Below are 13,812 nucleotides of genomic sequence, written 5' to 3' on the forward strand. Positions count from 1 at the left end.
CCTCCTCTGCTCTCGCACACAGTCTGATGCTGCAACACAAGGGCATCACTTTCAGATCCCAGACACACAATGTGCAGTTTGACACTGGGTCTTCAATCATATATTCCCCCTGCTTGGAATCTCCCAACCCACCCACTCAGGTCAGATCCCACTGACTCAAGGAAACCTTGATCACCCAATCAGAACCAATACCTCCCTCCATCACTGGCTATGGCCTTTTGCTCACAGCTCTCTTTAAACATATTTTCAATCCAGGGTGCCTCGGTTGGTTAAGCATTCAACTCTTGGTTTTGGCTCAGGTTCTGATCTAAGGGTCATAAGTTTGAGCCCCACATCAGGGTCCACACTGGTCATGGAGCCTACTTAAGAGTCTCTCTCTCTTTCCCTCTGACCCTTCCCCTGGCTTCTCTCTCTCTCCCTCTCTCTCTCTCAAAAACAAAACAAAACAGAACCTAAACAAAGACAAAGCAAAACATATTTTCAATCTATCTCATAGCTACAAGACAGAATGTACAGTTTGTGCAGGGTCTCTCCTTTGGTACAAAACCAGGCCTTCTTAGCTTAGTGGTCTAGGGAAGAGAGCAAGCCCATCAGTGGAGAGCAAGACTGGAGATGGCCCCATCAGGAAGCAAGAGGTATGTCAGTGAAACATTTGCTTAGTTCTGGGAAAACGTGCTGATTTCAGGAGATTTTGTTCTATCCTGGGTTTCTCTGGAGGTCCAGAGAAGGAAACTTTAGAGATATGTCTACCATGCTTGTCATGAAATCAGTTTTGGAGACATTCTAGATCAAAGCTCCTCTGCCTTTCCTTAAGTCTACCTATCACGTCTATAATCTGGACTGTTCATCTTTTGGGGTGCTGGTGCTTTCTCTGTACAGGGGGTGGTGGCAGCAAAGGGAGCAAGGGAAAATAGAAATTGCTTAAGTTTTAGCTCTGCCCCTTACTGGCCATGTAAATTCTGGACATATTATTTAGCTTTGTACCTCACATTCTTCATCTGCAAAAAGGGGGTAATTATAGAACCTACAGAGAATCACATAAAAATGCTTAGTACCATATTTAGCACTCCAAAATGTTAGCGATGACCATTTTCAATGTTTTCCACCCAGGTATCTTGAAGAGTAGAATATTCGTGAAGCCTGGGACCATACCCCCAAAGTAGCCTCTACTTGTTTGAAAATTCTTTTGGGCATAAATAAATATTTCTGCAAGTATTGCACTCCCCTCCACTCATAGAGTTTGTTTGTTGAGTTTGTTTTAATATCAGGCTATTTCTTCTGTAAAAATGTTTAAGAGAAAGGTAGATTCTAGAAAGAAATATAATTCTATGTTAGAGCCTTGGCGCAGGGCGGAGCCTCTCAGTGACACACTCCTAAAAGTCAAGGTGAACATTCCCAGTGGGCTTTGGTTGCACCAAAGACACAGAACACTGAAGCCCATACCAACACCACAGAGTATTCCTCACTGATGAGTTCTCTGTGGGACTGACGAAGCCCCTATACCCTCCTTGACTCACCCTCCCTAAACTGTGATTCACAACCTCAATCCCCCTTTCCTCATCTGGGAGAGCTGGCCACTTGTTGGATGTGTGGAATGTAAGCAATGTGGCATGGAGATAAAAATCTTGGCTTCTGTTTCCTGGGCTATGATCATCAATAAAATAGGGCAGAAGAGAGCTATAATCTCATGCACTATATTACTGTAATTAGAGCTTCATGCATAGAGCTCTCTCCCGCCCTCCCTCCAAAATAATGAAACACTTTAAAATAAATAGTAGTGACTTTATTCTCCATCATGTGGTGTTCAGTGATTGGATAATTATGGTAACAGCATACAGTTAGTGGATGTTGAGTTCAGAATGTAAGAAAAAAGATTTGGGGAAACACACACACACACACACACACACACGGGAGAGAACCAGAGAACCGTAGCACTGTGGAGCTAGGAGGCATCCTGGCAATTGTGTACCTTATACCCCCACTCACAAAAGAAGAAACAAGAGACTCAGAGACTACAAATGTGAGGTATTTAGGCAGAGGTGGAGTTAGAACGAAAACCCAGGTTTCTCTCCCTTGTTCAATATTCGTTTCAAACCACATGTTGTTTCAGGGGAAGCACACAAGGCAGAATATTCTAGAAAGCTTTCCGCATGGCAAGTAGACTTGCCCCCCATATCTGCTGAGGTAGAGGACAACACTTCTGCAACTTAAGAGGTTGTCTGTCCTTTCATTGTCTGTGGACTCTGAAAAGTCATGGCCACTGAATGTCAACAGCAAATAGCCCCGAATGTTTGAAACATTTTTTTTTTGTTTTGTTTTCTCCATTTTGTTCATTTGATGTAGCAGAGAGGAAAAATTAGCAAGTGCACAAATTAAGATTTTGTTTAACTTGCTCTTGATGAGGCTAATTGTTTATTTTCGGTTAGATTTTATTTCTGTTATTACATTGGGAACATCAGATAAATTGTCGAATTTCTCATAAGAATGTTTACATTTCTCAGTCCTGCACCACATGTAAGAAATTCAGGAAATGTCAATGCTTTTTGTAATGTTTTTTTGGGATTTCCACAAAAAACAAGCTAAGGGTCCTCTTGGAACAAAATGAAAATGGACTCCAGCCTGCAGAGAATGACACAAACATGTGCATTTTCCCCCCTGATGTGTTGAACAGAAACATAATCATAGCCAAATCCCCCACATGCCCCTCTCTCTCCTCTTCTCCTCCTTCCTGCAGAAAAGGAGAGATGGATGTAGCCAGAGGGAAGGGCATGAGCTCATCCCTGCCTCAAATCATCACTGACTCTGTCATTTGCTACTCAACCCCAGAAAGGCCGTACCTAGAACCTGGGGGAAGGGACTTCCTCCTTCCTACCGTGTCTAGTCACCACCAGCAACATACATGGGCCCTGCCATGGCTAAGCCCAACCTGAACAAGGTGGACATGGGAACTTCTACTCTGCCTATGATGAGAACATGTGCCACCCCGAAAAGAGCAGAGCCAGTCACTGGTGGTTGCTGGACAGGAAGCAGCAATGCAGTTGGGAGACCTTCTCTACAGAAGTAAGATTCATGCTTCTGCAACCACAGATACAGATGCCACTGAGAAGCAAACTTCTCATCCAAGATAATGTTCTCTATTTTCTTTCTTGCTCCAACTCCAACTCTCTCTGAACCCTGAAATGGAGCTGGGGCTCATAGGTCTTGAGGAACAGAGTCATTCAGATATCAAGGTGAGATTAGGAAGATGTCAAGATGGCTGTTGAGACCAAGGATGGAAACATGGGAAGACCCCCTCTTTGTGGGTAGCTCTGCCTTCTCCTTAGGGCCATCAGATGGTGCCACCAACACATGGCCCAGTATGGGAGGCAGGTTCACCCAGATGACATACTATGGCCATATGCATTTCCACAGTCCCTTCCCAACACAAAGTGTTTTGTCAGTCAAATTTCTGTCAATTGCCCTGTGGTAGGGCAGCTGCCATTGTCTTCACTCACTTGTGAGGAAACTGAAGCCCAGGGGCTAGTACACAGTGAGTCAGCTCATAGAAAATTCTAGATTGTGTGCTAAATTTCTGAAGGCTGCTCTCTTCCAGACTTTTGATGGTTCCTTACCTAATTGGTTGTCTTGTCTGTAAAATGGGTTGAAGAATGGCACCTCCCTCATATGGTGTCATAAGATCTAAATGAAATGACATTGCAGAAATGTTTAGCGTGGTGCCTGATGCACAGGAAGTCTTCAAGTTAAGGGTTAGGGGTCCCTGTAACATCCTTACTAGTATCTGTTATAACCTCCACCTTACAAATCAGGAGACTGAGGCACAATCAGGAAAATGACTCACTCAGTTAACCAGCATGGTAAGTGGCCTAGTGAGGCCTCAGAGGCAGATCTGTATGACACCAAAAGCTTTCCAGTCAAGAACACAATGACTTCCAGAGCTCGTGTTGCCTGTTGGCAAGTTCTGTGCCATTTCACAGACCTGTTCATCCCTATTTGAGACCAACACAGAAAGTGTTGAGACCTGGTTTGACAAGCAAACACAAAGCCTTCTACCTCAGAAAATACATAACGATTTGTCATTGTGCACAGACATCCAAGCATCATGTTCCATGAAGACTTTGATGACATCAACAAAGAAGCCCTCCCCAGAGTTCCCAGGGAGGCTAAGCGCTTCTGAAGTAGAGTAGGGTGTCTGAGGCCAATAATTAACATGAGGGTCCAAAGACTGTTCTCAATAGCATTTCTATGACTTCAAAAATTCTCTGTCGTTATTACATAATTCTTAACTCAGTTTCTTTCTTTCTTTCTTTCTTTCTTTTGACAAAATGTCAAGTAGATTTAGCAAAAAATTGGGGGGAAACCCTTTCTTCTAGCTACAGCTTCTCACATGCCGTAGGTATTTCACACACGTACAATGTATGAATAAATTGATGATGAAAGAATGAATCTATTTTGTTCTTGTGAATTGGCTTAAAGAGCCAGTTTTACAGAGGTTAGCTAAAAACTACCTCCCTGAGGTCAAAAGTGTCCAGTAATGCTTTGCCAAAAAGCTCATAGTCTACATTTTAGATGCCTCTGATGCAAGGATGTCCCCCCACGAATGTGGCCAGAGCCTCAGGCATGTGTTAGAGCAGCCAGGCGCTCTCACTTTCTTTGTAAGCATCCAACCTGAGCTTGAGTGGAAGGCACCCATGCTCCCTCCAGGACCCACAGCTTGGGCAGGGAACACACCTTCCTTTGGTGTTACAGCCATTCAGTGCCACTGGCTGGGGACTGGCCAGTTCTGATCCCATTTCCACCCACCAAGGATTCTTCAAAAGAATCAACACACTAACAAGACCAATAGGCCGGCCGCTCTGCGACATGGTACATGCTTTGCCAGGAGCTCCATTACCGAGAAGTTCTCACGTGGAAAGAACAGCTCTCGTTGGAACATCTGAATCAGAGTCTTGGCTCTGTGGTCTCAACAGGGAATGTTTCTCCCCCTTCCATAACTATAAAAGTGACAGTGGGGATCCCACTAAACAGAATCCAGGTGCACAGAAGTTTGTGAGAGCACTTTGTAAACAATGAAGAGATAAGCTGGCCCGTCTCCAAAGACCATTACCACCAACACAGGGGCAGAAGAAAGTTCACTGGGTGCAACCGGATGGCCCATGGCTTGGAAAGAAAAATATATGCTCTGTCCTCAGCAGCCAGTAACTTCAGATGCTTTTATGCACCCCACTCTCGGATATATTAAGTTGGAGTTGCCCCAAAATTTGTCATTTTTGTGCCTGTCACCTTCCCACCTGTGTTGCCATAGACAGCCAAATCTCGCCTGTTGTAATTTACCTATTTCTTTTCACATCAAATTGAAGTTAACTTTCTTGCTGTACATTTTCATCTCATTTTCAACAATAAACCACAGGTTTGACATGCTGGTAACACGTACTTCTGCGCTGCATCCCATATATGGGGAGACACTGTAGTTAGAAAAGATCATTCCATTGCTCAACCCAAGACAGGAGGAAAGGGAGCCGACCGAAACCTCGTATGAGTTGGCACAAGGAATGACTTGGATGTTCCCTAAGCTGAGCAAAAAAGGAGTCCTAACACACTGAAAAGCAACTTTGAACTCTAATTCATTATCTATCCGTATACAATAAGGGTTATTTATGTTCCCATCACACTTTACAGTTTTAACAATACAGTCATGATAATTTTACACGGGGTCCTGACCCCAAGTGTGGCAGCAGGTGGGGTGGCTGATACCATCTTTTCACACGAGGGACTCGGGGGTGTTGGAGGATTTTTATGAGATCATGTTAGAAACAAGGAACAGCACCAGTAATCCCTTTGTCTTCAGCACATTTCACTGCACCCTCCTCAGGGGGAACAATATTTTCGCTAGGACTGCTCTGCCCTCTTTAGGCAGGACAACTCTCCCTGCCAGATTTTTTTATCCATCTGCTCTTCTACCTGCACATCCATTTATCTGTCTGTTCATCTGTCTATCCATCTTCCCATTTATCCAGCCAGCCAGCTACCCATCTACCCACTTCTCCATCCGTCCATCCATCCATCCATCCATACATCCGTCCATCCATCCATCCATTGCTCCAACCATCCATTCTTTTACTAGCCCTTCTAAGTAGGTACCACGTCCATCCATTCATCTACTCATCCATCCACTGATCCAACCAACAGCTTAACCACTTCCCCATCCATCCATCCATCCATCCATCCATCCATCCATCCATCCAGTTTTGGGGGACCTTCTTTGTGCTTGTCACTCACTATACAGAGCACTGGAACTACCTGCCAGTTTTTATTCTCATAAAATGAAGAATGTTCATGGTGAACTGGGATGGCAATAAGAGTAATACCCACATCAATTTCTTGTGATGTGAAATTCTACTGCAGATTTTCCCCGATCGTAGCAAAACATAGTAATACGCTCTACTTCTTCCTGTCAAATGAAAGAAAATTGGGAGTGGGACAACAAAAGAAGCAGGAAAAGATCTAGTTAGTAAGGGTCCTCTCCTCCATAAGTACATTGGAAATACAATACTTATGGTTACGTGGTTGGATCACTTTAGATGAAAAGGGCACACTACCAATTACTTCACACGAGTATGAAGTCCAAATAATTAGAAATATACCCCTGATAGAGCCTTGGAACTTTCTGGAAGAACAAATTTAAGCAACTAGGTGTTTTCTCGGCAGCCTGTTCAGAGTCAAGACTCACTTATCTTCATGATTGCCCTCTGTTTTGGAATTTTAATTCCTTCATTTCAGAGCTGAGGACAGCAAACCAATGATCAATGATGCAGGTGGCCTAACATATTGAGAGCCCGTAAAGGGATGTGTCTCAAAGCAGATAAAAATAGAACTCCAAAAATCATGTAGAACAGAGTGAGACAAAACAGGAATCTATTATCAACCAGTATATAAAAGAAAGAAAAAATTCAAACATGCAAAAGAAAGAAAGAAAGAAAGAAAACATGGGAGATTTCCAAAGAAAAAAATAAAACTTGAACACTCCTGTGAGAATTTTTTGTTTATCCCAAATAGCTGTAACTTCAACCCACTTGTTTTCATCACGCTTTCCCGTCACTGATGAGTTCCTTATCAATGAATGAAGGAGGGCAATGGTTCTCAAACCTCAGTGTACATCAGAATCACCTGGAAGGCTGGTTAAAACACAGCTGGCTGGGACCCACTCTGAGTTTCAGATTCAGTAGGTCTGGGGCAGAACTCAAGAACGTGCCTTTCTAAATTCCTGGGTTATGCTGCTGCTATGGTTGGTCTGGGAACCCCACTTTGAGAAGCAGAATGGACCATCTCTAGTCCTCATCTTTTCCGCTGAGTGTGACCCTGGGGACCACTCCCCAGTGAATGCCATTCTGAAAGCCACATTTCTCTTGCTTTCCCAGCCCTCTTGCCTCTCCTCCATCTTAGAAACCTAGAGTTCCTCAGGATGCTATGCTAGGCTTCTCTGTCCTTTCACTGAAATATTCCTAAGCAACCTCGTTCGCTCTGAACCCTTTCGTTATCCACGGGCATCTGGCAGCCCCCAGGCTGCTGCTCCAGCCTGACACCATGTGAGCTCCCCCCGGGCACAACATGTTGTCTTGTTCAGTGTCCAGAACACGCCTGGAATATAGACTGTGCCCCATAAACACCTATTACAACTTTCTCATAGATATTTCCACCTGAATGTCCCACCGGCTAGCCCACAACCGACGTTAAATATATTCGGAAAGAAATACATCAAAGAAGGGTATTATACAAACTAGATTCCTTCCCCGTATTTGTAGTCGTACCACCATCCACCCATTCTGTACCATCTAAGAGATCGATGGGTCATCCTCGCAGTCCTGCACATCAAATCCCAAGTTGTGCTGACTTCACTTCTAAATCTCTTTCAGGTCGTTCCATTCCCCCCACGTCATTCCCATTGCCACTGCCTCATCAAAGCCACCCCAGCCTCACACCCAATCCCTCCTCTGATCTTTGCACCGGGCAGTCGGCTGAGAGATGGGATCTCATTCTGCGCTCCGTGACAAAAGCCAGCCCTGTCCTCCCTGATGTGTTTTTGTTCCTCAAACACTCCGTGTGCTCTCATTTCTGAGCCGTGGCTCGGGAGATTCCTTCCACCTAGAATATTCTTTCCTTTCCTTCCCCTACATGTCCTTCTACTCATTTTTTAGTTCCCACTGCAAACATTCAGATCCTCCAAAAGCTTTCCCTTCCTCTGTCATAAAAACAGAACAAAATCCCCAAATTGGATATGGCTTGCCTTGAGTTCCTATGACCTCTCTGCCTACAGAGACTGTATTACCCCTGCTTGTTTAGCTACTGGCCTTGTTTGCTCTCTGGGGGGAAGGCTCATGTCTGTGTCGTGCTGGGTCCAGGGCCTGGATCTGATCGTATTTGCCGAAGGAATAGGCCAACCAGATTTAACAGGGAGAGACATAAAAGAAATTATTTTTCTATGTTGAGAGCCATCAGAGAAGCAGTATGTCGGGAACGGGCACGGGGGAACACTCGAGGATGACGGGAATATTTTGTACTTTGTTCTGGGCGGAGGTAATATGAGGGTATACATACATAAAAATTCAAGCTATACACTGAAGAGTAATGCATTTTACATATGTAAAGCGTACTTCAATAAAAGAAGTGAATTATTTTTAAATTGTGGTATAACTCATATGGGGATATAAAAATTCATATAGGTTAAAACAATTCATGTGGGATGTGACCCTGGAATTCAGTTACAACCCAAGGCACAGAAGTACTGAAAGATGCTAATTATTTCCCAAAGATCCAGAACAAAAACATGGTGAGGGGTTTTTTGTTTGTTTTGGGGGTTTTTTTGAGAAGAGGAGAGAATGGAGGGGGAAAAGGGAGAAAGAGAATCCCAAGTAGGCTCCAAGCCCAGCGCAGAGCCCTAAGGGGGCTTGGTCCTATATGCCCCATATCATGACCTGGGCTGAAATCAAGACCTGGAAGCTTAACCCACTGAGCCACCCAGGCACCCCTTCCTTACGCCTGTTCTAAAAATGTAATTGCTTTAGATTAACTACACTTTACTTAAATTTGGAGGCCTGAAATATTTTTAGGGAAAGAGATGATTTCAAAGTCATTCTCCCCAGAATCACAGATACCCTTTAAAAAAAAACCCATTTCGCAGGTGCGCCTGGGTGGTGCAGTCGGTTGAGCATGCAGATCTTGGTTTCCGCTCAGGTCGTGCTCAGGGTCATGATCTAAGGGTCATAAGATTGAGCCCCATATCAAGCCCCATGTCAAGCCCTGGATTGGGCTCTGTGCTCAGCACAGAGTGTGCTTAGGACTCTCTCTCTCTCTCCTTCTGCCCCTCCCACCTCGCTTGCTCTCTCTCTCAAATAAATTAAAAAATAAAAATTTTTAAAAAGCCCATTTCACAAATTAGAGAGACCATAGTGTAAAAGGGAACATGGAAAAGTTCGAGATTCATTTTCTAACTAATGGGCAAAAATGCAGAGCGTTTAGGACCTTGTGTTCTGCAATTTACTTTTCATAAGAAGATCTCTGTGCTTTGTCATGCCTGGCTTCCTAACAGCCCCTCTGACTCTGTTGTTTGTCCTGACTGCTCAGCAGTCCTTTGGACCAGGTAAATGCCAGTTTTGAAACACAGCAATTAAAGCATTCTTCAGGTAGGGTGAAAAGCACCCAGGGGAAGCACGATGCATCCAAAAATAATGACATCTATAGCCACTAACCACTAAAAGGGCGCTTTCTACACTTTAGGCAAAAGTCATTGCCTTTAGCCCTTTTGGGTGATTTTTCTACAAACGCACATGCTTTGCTTCTGTTCTTGGTATTATTTTAGTCAAAGTTTCATTTTCCTTATGCCTCTCTTTGCTAACGGTATGCTTACATTCAAAATTTAAAGGAGAGAAGGATTTAAAACTCCTGATTATTTAATTTAGTGAAGATATGACTTTAGCATCACGATCCTCATTATTCCCAAGTGAGAGGGGAAAAAATTTTAATATACAAAACCCTTTCCAACGCCAGAGTTGAAAAACTGAAAGCTTGCCAGTCATCCCAGTCTGACTGTGAGGAAGGGCGCACCGCCGTGGTCCCTTTCCTGGTGGGAAAGCCGAGGTAGCTAACTGGCAAAGGAAAGAGGACCCAGTGTCCCGGGGCAGGGGTACTTATTCCTAATTTGCAGCACTCTGTCGCGGTTTCAAAGTATCACCCAGGAAAAGGAAATAATCCGATAAAGTTGACGTTACCCGGGGAAATGGGACGGGAAGGGAGGTCGGGGGCCGCCGGGATGGGCGACGGGCAGAGATGGTGATGGTGATGGTGACGGTGGAGGCGATGGTGGCGGTGATGGTGATGGTAATGATGGTGACGCTCGCCGGCTCCTCTCCAGTTTCTCCATCACTGCCTGTCCTCCCTGCCTCCTCCGTCCCCGCGTAGCCCCGCGTAGCCTCTGCCCGGAGAAACACAGCCGCCAGGATTTGCACCCAAGCCGCACGTCCTCGGGCGCAAGGCTGCGGCGCCCGCCACCCCGGCACCCCGCCGCGCCCCCCGCGGCCGCAGCTCCTCGCAGGGCGCGCACCGGCCCGGCTCCCCGCCCGCGCGCCCGGCCCGCCCGGCTGACCCCGCGCCCCCCGGCCCGCTCCCCGCCGAGCCCCCGCGGCCCGGGCCGCGGTCACTTACGCCAGCGCTGGGCCCCGCCGCCCCGCGGCCCCGAGACAAAGGCTGCGCGGCCGCTGCGCCGCCGGCTGCTCCTCTGGCCGCAGCTGCCGGGGACCCGGAGGAGGCGAGGGGGAGGGGACAGAGGGGAGGGGACGGCGGGGAGGGGCTACCCGGCTGCGGCGGCCCTACCGCGCTCCTGCTGCCCCCGGCCCGCCGCCCTCCGGGGCGCCGTCCTCCCCCAGTCCTCGGTCCCGAAAACCTCCCCCAAGGGACCGGGGAACCGCCCCTCGGGGGGCGGGGTGGGAGGAAGAGGAAGGGAGACGCGCGCGCGCGCCTGTGTGTGTGTGTGTGTGTGTGTGTGTGTGTGTGTGTGTGCCCTCCTCCCAGTCATGATCCTCTCCATCCACCCCCGCAGCCCCGAGCCATCTCAGGAAAATGCCAGCCTCTGCCGCACCTTACAACCCTAGAGATGCTCACACGGACCTCCTTGCCGTCCACGCACCTCTCCTCCTGACGTCCAGCCATTTTATGAAGAGCAAAACTGAGACCTGGGAGGTGAAGTGCCCAAGGACGCAAGGTGGGAGGAAAATGCCAGGACCATGAACCCTTTCCGGGTGGGACCCACATCTCACCTGTTTTCCACGTCCCCGCTCCCCCACCTCGCCCCCGCCGCTTGCTTAGCTCCAGTCGCTGGCTCCCAGCAGGACCCGGCAGGCTGGCAGGTGGGCACCAGGGAAGGCGACCCCCTCATGCACCTGCAGGGAATGGGGAGGCTTCCCTTTCCGGGAGAAGTACCACTTTCCCTTGGCTCAGTCATTTGCATCTTGTTAAGAATAGTGGCTTTGATTTGCTTTTATTTTTAAAACTTTTCACTATGGAATTAAGAAAAAAAAATCAAAAGTAGACTAGTACAAGGAAGCCCTGAGTGCTTAGCTCCAGCTTGGAAGGTTGTAATCCTTGCCATTCTTCCGTTTATTCCCCACTCCTGTCCATTCCCAGGGCTAAGGACTATAAAATAACACAATCACAATTCCATTACCCCACCTTACCAAGTTAAGAACAATTCCTTGACACCAGCTAACTGTGATTTGTTAACAGCTGATGGTTATCTGTTGAGAACTTATCACCAAGCTTGTGTTCAGTGACTCTATTGATGCTGCTCAGTTTCCAAGTGGGCCCGAGGGTCTCCAGAGCCGGTGATAGACAAGGGTTGTCTACATTGTTGCTGGCCTCTGGTGACTGATGCAGCAGGAGTTCCATAGCTCTGACCTAGCAAGGGTGGGTTCTTCTTATGGAGTCTCAGGCCCTGGAAAATGTTGATTGCAGCCCATCCTTCCAGAAAAAGGCACACACAGAATTCTGATTTAAAGTTAAGGGACTCGGGGGTGCCTGGGTGCCTCAGTGGGTTAAAGCCTCTGCCTTCTGCTCAGGTCATGATCCCAGGGTCCTGGGATCAAGCCCTGCATCGGACTGTCTGCTCCATGGGGAGCCTGCTTCCCCCTCTCTCTCTGTCTGCCTCTCTGCCTACTTGTGATCTCTCCCTGTCAAATAAATAAATAAAATCTTAAAAAAAAAATAAAGTCAGGGGACTCGAATGTGAGGGCGATCTTGCTGCAACACCTGTCGCCCCATTGAGCACCAGGATTGATTCGGCTGATCTGGCTGGCTACGCAGGTGTCCCCTTCCTCTCTCACCACTCCACGTGCTTCCCTTCCGAAACTGCGTGCTCGGTCGAAGAGGACGACCTTCCCCAATAGAGGAGAGGACCGTTTTTCAATCCAGGGTATACGAGTAGCTGCCCTCCCCTGCTGGAACCTCCGAACAAGCTCTCAGTGTCCATTTGTAGGAGAACATAGGGTAGTCAAGCTTCTAAGACTTCAGGCACATCCAAATGAGGCGCTGCACGGGCAGTCTGCCTTTCTAAAAAAATAACAAAACAAACAAAAACAGGGGACTCAGTTCATTTCTCACAGGGTGTCTGAATCTAACTACAGGTTACAAACTACAGAAGTGGTCTGATATGTCCTTTGCAGTCCCTTGGAGACCCCGAGATGGCATCCTGAGTCTTCAGCTGGTTTCCCTCTTATTTGCTGAGAGCTCTGGGGCCCAGGGACAGGAGGGGAATGCTAGGGTATGGGGCCTTTCTCCTCTGGGAGGAGGCTCTGTGTTAAGTCCAATGCCAGTGTGGTATGAATCCAGTAACTCTTGCTAGCCTTGTGATCTTGGGCAAGTTACTTGACATCTCTGTGCCTCTTTTCTCACTGGGGGCAAAATAGGGTTGCTGTTCAAACCAGCCTCGCTGGGCTGCCAGGGGGCCTTCAGGCATAGTCAGTGTCTGGATCCTAAAGGTTGAGAAGGTGCTCAGAGCATTCGCACCGGTTGTGCCCGCAAAGTGGGAGGACCAGTGGTTGAAACCTAGGAGGACCAAGGCTGCTGCAAACAATTCCCAGTCTCGGGGGAAGAAGACAGAAGGGCCCCGCCTGCTTTCGGCAGCAGTAGAAGCAGAGACGGCTCTCTAAGCGGCTCTTCCCCCGCTACCTGGGGAGGCAGTGCAGGTGCCGACTGGCGGGCTTCGGTGGAATTCCTAACTACTATGGGTTTCCTTACTGACATGGCTCGGGAAATGGTCTCTGAGATGCTCAAAGGATGCGCTCATTCTCTATCCACCCACCCCAGAGCAGTCTGGGTCGGTGGAGCTTGACGTTCCCCCTCCTATCTTCCCAAGCCTTCCCTCCCTCCTCTGTGACGTCGCCCTGGTAACTTCAGGCAGTGGGAAATCTCCCCAGTCGGAACTCCTGGGCCTGCCCTGCATTAGTGATCTGCCCCGTCGGTTGCTGTGTGTGTCCCGTGGGCCCGTCTAGGGTGGAAATGTGTTGAGAGAGATTGTCAACAGCTGTCTCAGCACTGCCCATAACAACCTGCTGATTGCCCAACTCAAATCCGTGGGAAGAGCCCGTCTTCTTTTTTTAAAAGATTTTATTTATTCATTTATTTATTTTTCAGAGAGAGTGAGAGAGCGCAAGGGCACACAAACAGGCAGAGAGGCAGGCAGAGGTGGAGAGAGAAGCAGGCTCCCTGCCAAGCAAGGAGCCGGATGCGGGATGTGATCCCAGGACCCTGGGATCCTGACCTGAGTCG

At 47.6% G+C, this 13,812-nt stretch overlaps 1 protein-coding gene across 2 annotated transcripts in view; it reads right to left on the minus strand.

Annotated features, from left to right (window-relative positions):
- The window catches only part of GPR45 (G protein-coupled receptor 45), an 81,907-nt gene extending 71,026 nt beyond the window's left edge, over window positions 1-10,881 (minus strand). The window contains exons 1-2 of one of the 2 annotated variants that reach the window (XR_006815322.1): window positions 10,696-10,881; window positions 10,029-10,465 (exon numbers count right to left, since the gene is read on the minus strand). The gene's annotated coding sequence lies outside the window, so the exon portion shown is untranslated. Of the gene's footprint in view, window positions 1-10,028; window positions 10,466-10,695 lie in introns of those variants that run through there. The other variant, XM_045981190.1, reaches the window with a different exon arrangement.
- Between the last annotated feature and the right edge of the window lie 2,931 nt (window positions 10,882-13,812).

The sequence above is a fragment of the Meles meles genome, chromosome 16 (genome assembly GCF_922984935.1).
Source record: "Meles meles chromosome 16, mMelMel3.1 paternal haplotype, whole genome shotgun sequence".
NCBI classification, from domain to species: Eukaryota; Metazoa; Chordata; class Mammalia; order Carnivora; family Mustelidae; genus Meles; species Meles meles.